Genomic DNA, 7585 nt, shown 5'->3' on the forward strand with positions numbered 1-7585 from the left:
ATTGTAATTATATTGTTATTCTCCTGTTCTTGCTGTAGTTGTTGATTATTGTTATAACAATCTGTTTAAAAAAAACATTTAAGCAATCCAAATGCATGTGCTTGTGAGCAATGAGGAAGTAGGTTGTGTACCATGGCTGACATCAATACTATTCCGCTGCCTACCAACTGTAATATGACATAACAGATTAGTTATTAGCAACAGTAATAACAGACAGATCAGACCGTTATTATTTATTTATTCACAAGTCTTTCAAGCACAGACAAAAAACGCTCCTCCCTCATGACTACCTCCCTGTCTCTCCTCTCCTCTCTCTCCCTCACCTCCCTCTCTCTCCTATCATCCCTCTCCCTTATTTCTTTTAAATGCCGTTCCTCTCTCTCCACTGCCTCACGATGCCGCCTCTCCTCTCTCTCATCTCTTGCTTCCTCTCTCTCCACTGCCTCCCGATGCCGCCTCTCCTCTCTCTCTCTTGCCTTTTCCTCCATTTTCACCATGTCTCTTTCAAAACTGTCATCCTTTTCTTGGAGGTCTTTGAGGGCCTGTGCGACAACCATCCTTCTCCGTTTCGGAGTGGATGTCGCACAGGCCGTGGTAAGGTCCCTCTCTGGGGTCACCACTGAGGGGGGCTCGACAACCGCCACGTCCTGGCAAGATGAGGCAATGAGGACAGGCGGCGTAACTGACGGCCTGCCCCCAATGGCCTCATCCATCAGAGGATACCACTTCCAGGACGCAGCGGTTGCCTCACCCCCCTCAGTGCTGACCCCAGTTCTGGGGCACTTCAGATCCTACAGACAACGGAAAACACTACAGTTTAATTTCAAACGCCAACTACATTTTTTTCAACTAAAATTGAATGTTCCCAGACATGGGGCTGATTAACTCACAATGATTATAACAGTTAACCAACCTTGTATTTTTGTTTGAGGTTTTCCCATTTTTTCTTAAGAAAAACGGGGGTAACCCTAGCCTGCAGCCCTGGACTTTCAATGTACGCCCTAACGAAAATACAATTTTGACGTAGCTAGCAGTGTAAAATATCGGTCGACAGATTTAACAATAGTAAGATATGATGTACATTTACTTACTCGTATCCATTCAGGGCTGCATTGCGCTTCCCTGTGAAGCTGGAGGCGTTCACCGTCCTCCACTCAATGAGGGACCTCGTGTCCTCGTCTGTCCCTAACGATGATATAAATCAGATCAGGGCAGAAACACCACTGTAATATACATTAACGTACTTTAACATGACTGCTAACGCTTGCAGCTTTGTGTAGCTATATTTACAAGATCATACATCTAACGCTAACATCTTCTACAGTGGGCCCATAGTTTAACACAATAAACAACAACGTACTACAACACATGTAAAGTTAGCTTTTAAATGATTTGCCGTGTATGGTTAAACTGCCGCTGTTAGCTAGCTAAGGTTAACTTGCTAGCATGTCAAATTACGGTACCAATAAACGTTATAATTCGCGATAAAAATATCATGAAAAACTTTAAGATTAACCAAATATACAAATAAAGGTACATAAAATGTTATAGGCATAGCAAAAAGACTCATGTTCAACTTACATTTGTATATCTCTGCAGTCCCCGCTATCGCGTCTACGGCCGCCATTAATGAAAAGTTTTTCGACTGTTGTTAGCCCCGCCCCTTCCGCTACGTAGCCAAGATGGCGACCGTTGAGTGTGGAAAGTGTGCATCGATACGCACTCAATTTTTGGGCCGTTTTGAGTACAACATCCGGGTATTAAAGTGTACTGCATTTGACCGCATTTTCGACAATGTGAACGAAGTGTACTCAAAAAGTTAGTATTTAGTACAGAAGTGCGCGATTTGGAACACACTATTAGTCTTAGCTTCTTCAAGAACTTCCTGCACTTCCTGTTTCTTTAATTCCAACTCCCCTGCAGTAATCTTATTGAAATATTCCCTTTCTTTCTGCTTCTCATGCTGTATAGCTGCTTGTATCCCTCCTCTTTTGGCTTTAATTATTTTGTTCTCTACTCTAGAAAACTGACGCTCAGCATTCCTGTCCACCATTTCTTGCCTGGTGGACATTTTGGCCTTGGGCTGGTTTAATTAAGACTTGATTCTTTCCCAGTCAGCTCTGGGCAGAATGCCACTGGGTTTTTCGGGTACAGTCATTACCCTTTGTTTTTGATCTGCGTTGGTATCGCATGGCTTTTGGTTATGTTGACCGTAGTAATCTGTCACAGGTGCGTAATGCCGGCCTGTTTGTGAGAAGATGGGAAGGAGACGTCTTCCGTATACGAAGGGCGATCGCTTTGGTCCCTTCTGGTCATACATGGGGACTTTTGGGACCTTTGAGTCTTTGTTAAAGTAAGACATATTTTTTGGTTCCTTTGGTTATGGTTGGGAGAGGCAGGTGGATTCTGGGGATGAGGGATAGGGGCTGGTTGACCTTGGGACGGTGGTGTTATGGGGTGGGTAGGTGGACAACTACGGCATATTGAGGCCTTTGCTGGCTTCAGCTGGGCTGATCAGGACATGGGGGGCAGATGTACAGGCTTCAGATCAATGCCGAGCTGCAGGCAGTTGCGCTCCTGGCGTTGCTTAATGTACCTGGGTTGCTCAGTGCCGAATCTGGGCAATGATTCCCCCGTCTTCAAGAACCTGGGGAGACAGTGTTTTTCTGCAGGTGTTTCTTTTGTAGAAATAGGTGGGAAGCAGGTCAGCTTCAGGTCAACCATACTGTCCTCTTTGTTAGTTACCTGCAGCTTATCACGGTATCACTCTTCCTAAACCCAGCCACCACAAGCCCCCGATCCTTCACCCTCTTGTATGAGTCCCTTAGGACCCTTGTAACTCCTTGGAAACCACGCAGGAGTGGGTCACTGCCAACAGATCTGCTGTAACACCAGATAAATCTGTCTTCAAGGGTCTGAAGAAACGCCATCCTGTACTTGCAGCTAAAAGTTGCTGAACATCTTGGTCCGCAGCCTTGTGAAGTTCACGTTGGACATACTGCTGGAATAGTTTGTACTCCCCGGCAATCTGTTGTGCTTGCTGTCGTGCAGCTTCACAATCCTGTCTTTTCAGCTGTCAAACTGGCATTGGTGCCTCGACAAGTGATGTGATTTTCAATGATCCTCTTAGCCTTTTGTTTTTTCTCTTCTAGAACAGGGTATGTACAGCAATCCTTTAGTTAAATTTACTACTTTTTAATACCTTTTTTACTACCTTCAGAATTTTTTTTAAAACCATCACAACACTGAATTGCAAGTGTTAATCAGCGACCTTTCTATTATTTACACAGATTTTGACATTTATAACATACAGAAATGAATAGATTTAAAGACAACATATCATTAACAACATATTGCAACATATCCATTTTTATGTTTAGTGGATTGCATATGCGACCAAAGTGCGTTAGCTCCCGTCCAGTTGACATTGATGTTTTTTTTACACACTGAACAATAAGCCTGCCTGTTATTCCCTCCTACAGGCCTAAGTAATTCCTTAAACTCTGCGTTGTTCACCCAGCTATCGGAAAACTTGCATTTGCCTATTAAAAGACGACGATGGTTGTCCAGTCGTTGAAGATATGGCTTGAAGCAAGTCTCAAATAAAACGTAAGCCACCCACTTCTGTTGAGCGTGCAGTGTTCTGAGATGTCGAACGACCACTGAATATGACGTCTATAATAAAAGATTTTCCAATACTTAACATAGAGTACACTACCGGTGGACCGCTGAATAAATGAAATGTTTTGTTTACTTTTCACCATGGCTACTGTCACTAACATAAATATAAATGTTGCTTGATTTTAAACAGAAAATATTAAGTATTTACAGGGGGAGAGGAAGAAGTGGACCCTTGGCTCTTCTGGCCAGAGCTTGGGCCTCCCGTCACAAATCTCCTCGGCTGTTAGTATCCTGGCCCTGGTGATATTCCTCCTGTCCTTGCCAGTTCTTTTTGTACCGTTTTTTTTTGGCCATGAGGGGGGCCCAGGTCTACCGTTAACCGGCCTGATGTAACCAGGGGATGGGAGAGGTAGGGATTGGGAGGGTCAGGTGGATTCTGGGGATAAGGGATAGGGGCTGGTGGACTTTGGGACGGGGATGTTATGGGGTGGCTAGGTGGACGACTACGCCGTACTGAGACCTCCTTTGCTGACTTCAGCTGGGCTGCTCTGGAAATGAGGGGCAGATGTACAGGCTTCATATCCATGCCAAGCTGCAGGCCTGCAGGAGCCGTTTCCCAAAGTCAAGGAAGGATCCTCCAAAGCCAGAATTTGGAGGAGGCTACGTCATCAACATCCGCCGAAGACCACTCCAATGTCGAGGACCCTCCAAATTCCGCCAAGGACTGAGTCCTTCAATCAGAAAATTTCCCATAGACAGAGAAGAATGCATGTGTATCCTTCGAGGTCCCAAATCTCGTTAAAAAAAATGTAATAGCGGAGCTGACGGTGAAATAATCATTTAAATCAAAGTATCTTTAGTGTGTGCCGTACCTTTGTTATCACCGTTAATGTAAAGCTTAACGCTTTAATGCTGGTCCAAATTGCTATAACTAGGTCGATACACCCCAAGCTAACGTTAGCTAACTGAACCTTTCATTTAAAATGAGCCAGTGAGCTAGCTAGGTTGCTGTCTTTGTAAAGTTTAATGTCCGGTGTTATTTTCATCTCTATTAAAATGTTGTCACCGTATGTGCGTAACGTTAGCAGAGATTTAGAAAATTGGTGTGTTTATGACTAGTTGTATCTGTAGACGGGAGGTAACACTGCACTAACTTCACTAGCAACGTTCAACAAAGGCTAACATGCATGAGTACTTTCCCATGTAATAACGTTATGTTATATCATTCATAACGTCAACATCTTTTTCTTGTGTTAACTGTCTTTTAACAGGGACTAACGGAGGCCGTCAACAAGGATGGCAAAGCCAAAGACCAGCAGGGAGACAGAGGCCAAAGACAGATGTCGATATAGATTATTTGCTATATTAGAGATTGGCATTCTAATTTAAATTGACTGGTTTGTCTGTCATTCAGTTCTTGGGCCTGTGTATATAATATAAACAGTTTTTCAGTGTCTATTTTTCCATCAAATTGTGATCTGGACAGAGGAAAATTCAAACAATAACTATATTCGGATGCTATCTGCAGCTTTTCTTCAATGTCAAATTGAACATGTTGTCTTTTGTCCTCCTCCACTTTCTGGGCCTCCTTTACTCCGTCAAGGGTTTTACTGGAGATTTCCCTTTGTCAAAGCTGCAAAAGTCTTTTCTGTGACTCCACTTCTTTCTCTTGCTCATGTCTTAGCTCCTGTTCATGCAAGGCAGAAAGGCCCCGTAGTAGATCTCTCTCTTCCTTCTTCTTCTGTCTCTCTTCGTCTCTCAGCTGTTGCTTCTTCTTGATTTGCTCACTGCGATAGTTTATCACAGACTGGATGTTAATCTGTTTCTGAGAAGCTTTCTTCTGGTCTTGTATCAGAGCTTCCTCCTCTCTACGCCTCATCACCACGGCATACTGTCTTTCTCGTTCCTCAGCAAATCTTAGTTTTTACTGGTTACTAAGTAAGTACTACAAACTGACGTAAAAAACATAACTAAAGCTGGAGAAACCCTAAACATTAATAGAAAAGACCCACGGACCTGATTGACTGAGGGAGAGAGAGAGTGAGCTGTTCTCACTGTTATGTGTCAGAGCGGAGTGGAGCAACACAAGGAATCTGTTTGTGTGTAGGGGAGGGGTGTTGTGACTAGCCTATCACAGAATAGTGTAGGGGAGGGGCGCTGTGACTAGCCTATCACAGAATAGTGCAGGGGAGGGGCGCTGTGACGACTAAACTATCACAAAACGCAGACACAGCCGGCTCCCCAATGAGGAGTTTTATTCAATCCGAGCACAGATATTGACTGTATTACTCTGCAAAAGTGATTTATCATCTCTAGTAGCAAGGTTAAGATAACGTTAGGGGAACGTTTGATGTAACCAAAAACTAACGTTCCCAGAACGTTAAGAAAACTTTACGATTAACCAACACACAACCAAAATGCAACCAAACCTAACCTTCAGGGAACGTTCCAACCAAAAATGAACGTTCCCAGAACGTTCTGGGAGGCAAAAATTGTTAGCTGGGTTGGCTAAAAAGTTTCCCCGTATTTCTTCTCAAGCGTCCTTGGCGTGGCGGTTAGAGCTTTTTTGCAGCTCAAGTCAGTGGCGGTGTGTACGTACGTACTTACTTTATGACTCATTTACTTTTATCTTTTCAGCCAACAACAAGCATTAGCTAGCTGAGTTGCAAACATCGAGATCCAAACAACATTCAATCTTTGTCTGTATATATGCATTAGCTAGTTATATTGGAGGTTAATCTAGCTGTAAAGTTCTAACCACATTTACCACTACTGGCTTTTAACACAATATCCCCTCTCTCTTACTCACATGCAGTAAGATAATAGCTAATATATGAATAAAGTTGATGTTGCTGGGTTTATAAACATACGTACTGCCTGGAGAGAGTCGTGTCTAAGCTAGCATAAAAAAAATGCACACTCATGCTAACGCTAAATCATATCAGCAGTACAGTAAAAACCTTTTAGAGTGCTTCGCCCGAGCGTTCTTAATACTTTCCCTCATCAAAGTCACTTTCATACACTAATCAGACATGTAAATGTCTGTGTACATACTCAAAAATCCATACATAGATTGTTTGATGGATATAAATCAATTATACTTAACATCACTGTGTCCACTTTCGGACACCACTTGCTGCTATTGGCCAAATCCGGACACTTCAGCCTGACGCACTTTGTGGTCTTTTCGCATTACTTTAACACCTAAAGGTTAACCGAATTGATGTATACCCATCTAAAAATCTACGTATGAAGTGACCTATATGTACATGGACATTTAGATGTCTAATTAGTATATGAAAGTGTAAAAGACGTAAGAACGCTCTGGCAATGGAATTTCCTCCTCTATTTTTACTAAACTGGACATTAAGGAGCTCCTATTGCATAATTCAGAGTTGTTGAAGCATGGTATTAAATTGGAAAGGACAGAAATAAGATTCAGTAGTTTTGACGGCATTGATGGGACTTTCTTTAGCTAACGGTCTGTAGCGGTGTCCGGTTATTGCCAAGGGTGGCGCACGGCTGATTCATCGGAGATAGCGTGCTTTAGTTGGCTCTTGTAAAGTAAAAGCTAAAATAACAAGTTAACACCATATACAGTTAGAAAGGTAGGAAGTCACACGATAGTTTTACACCATTAAGTTAACTTAAAACATCAATAGATCATTTATATTCGTAATTTAACAGATATTTTGATAGAACGTGTCCAAACGTGGACACAGTGATGCTACACTTTTGGTGACCATCGCAAATTAAAAAATCGGAAAGTGCGTCTCGTCGGAAGTGTCTGGATATAGCCAATAGCAGTGGGTGGTGTCCAAACGTGGACACAGTGGTGACGGTCCGTGTACTTGGCGGCCAGTGGATTTTCGTTTTGAAGTGAAAAAAAACAAAAATGAAAAACAGCCAGTTTCCCAATTCCCATTAGTAAATAGGGAAACAAAAAACGGAAAACAACCTGTTT

General features: G+C 42.7%; 1 protein-coding gene across 1 annotated transcript in view; it reads right to left on the reverse strand.

The window, feature by feature from the left end:
• The window catches only part of LOC117958717 (stress response protein NST1-like), a 7524-nt gene extending 1983 nt beyond the window's left edge, over positions 1–5541 (reverse strand). The window contains exon 1 of the mRNA XM_034895290.1: positions 5176–5541. The gene's annotated coding sequence lies outside the window, so the exon portion shown is untranslated. The remainder of the gene's footprint in view (positions 1–5175) is intronic.
• Between the last annotated feature and the right edge of the window lie 2044 nt (positions 5542–7585).

The sequence above is a fragment of the Etheostoma cragini genome, chromosome 15 (assembly GCF_013103735.1).
Source record: "Etheostoma cragini isolate CJK2018 chromosome 15, CSU_Ecrag_1.0, whole genome shotgun sequence".
In the NCBI taxonomy this organism is placed as follows: domain Eukaryota; kingdom Metazoa; phylum Chordata; class Actinopteri; order Perciformes; family Percidae; genus Etheostoma; species Etheostoma cragini.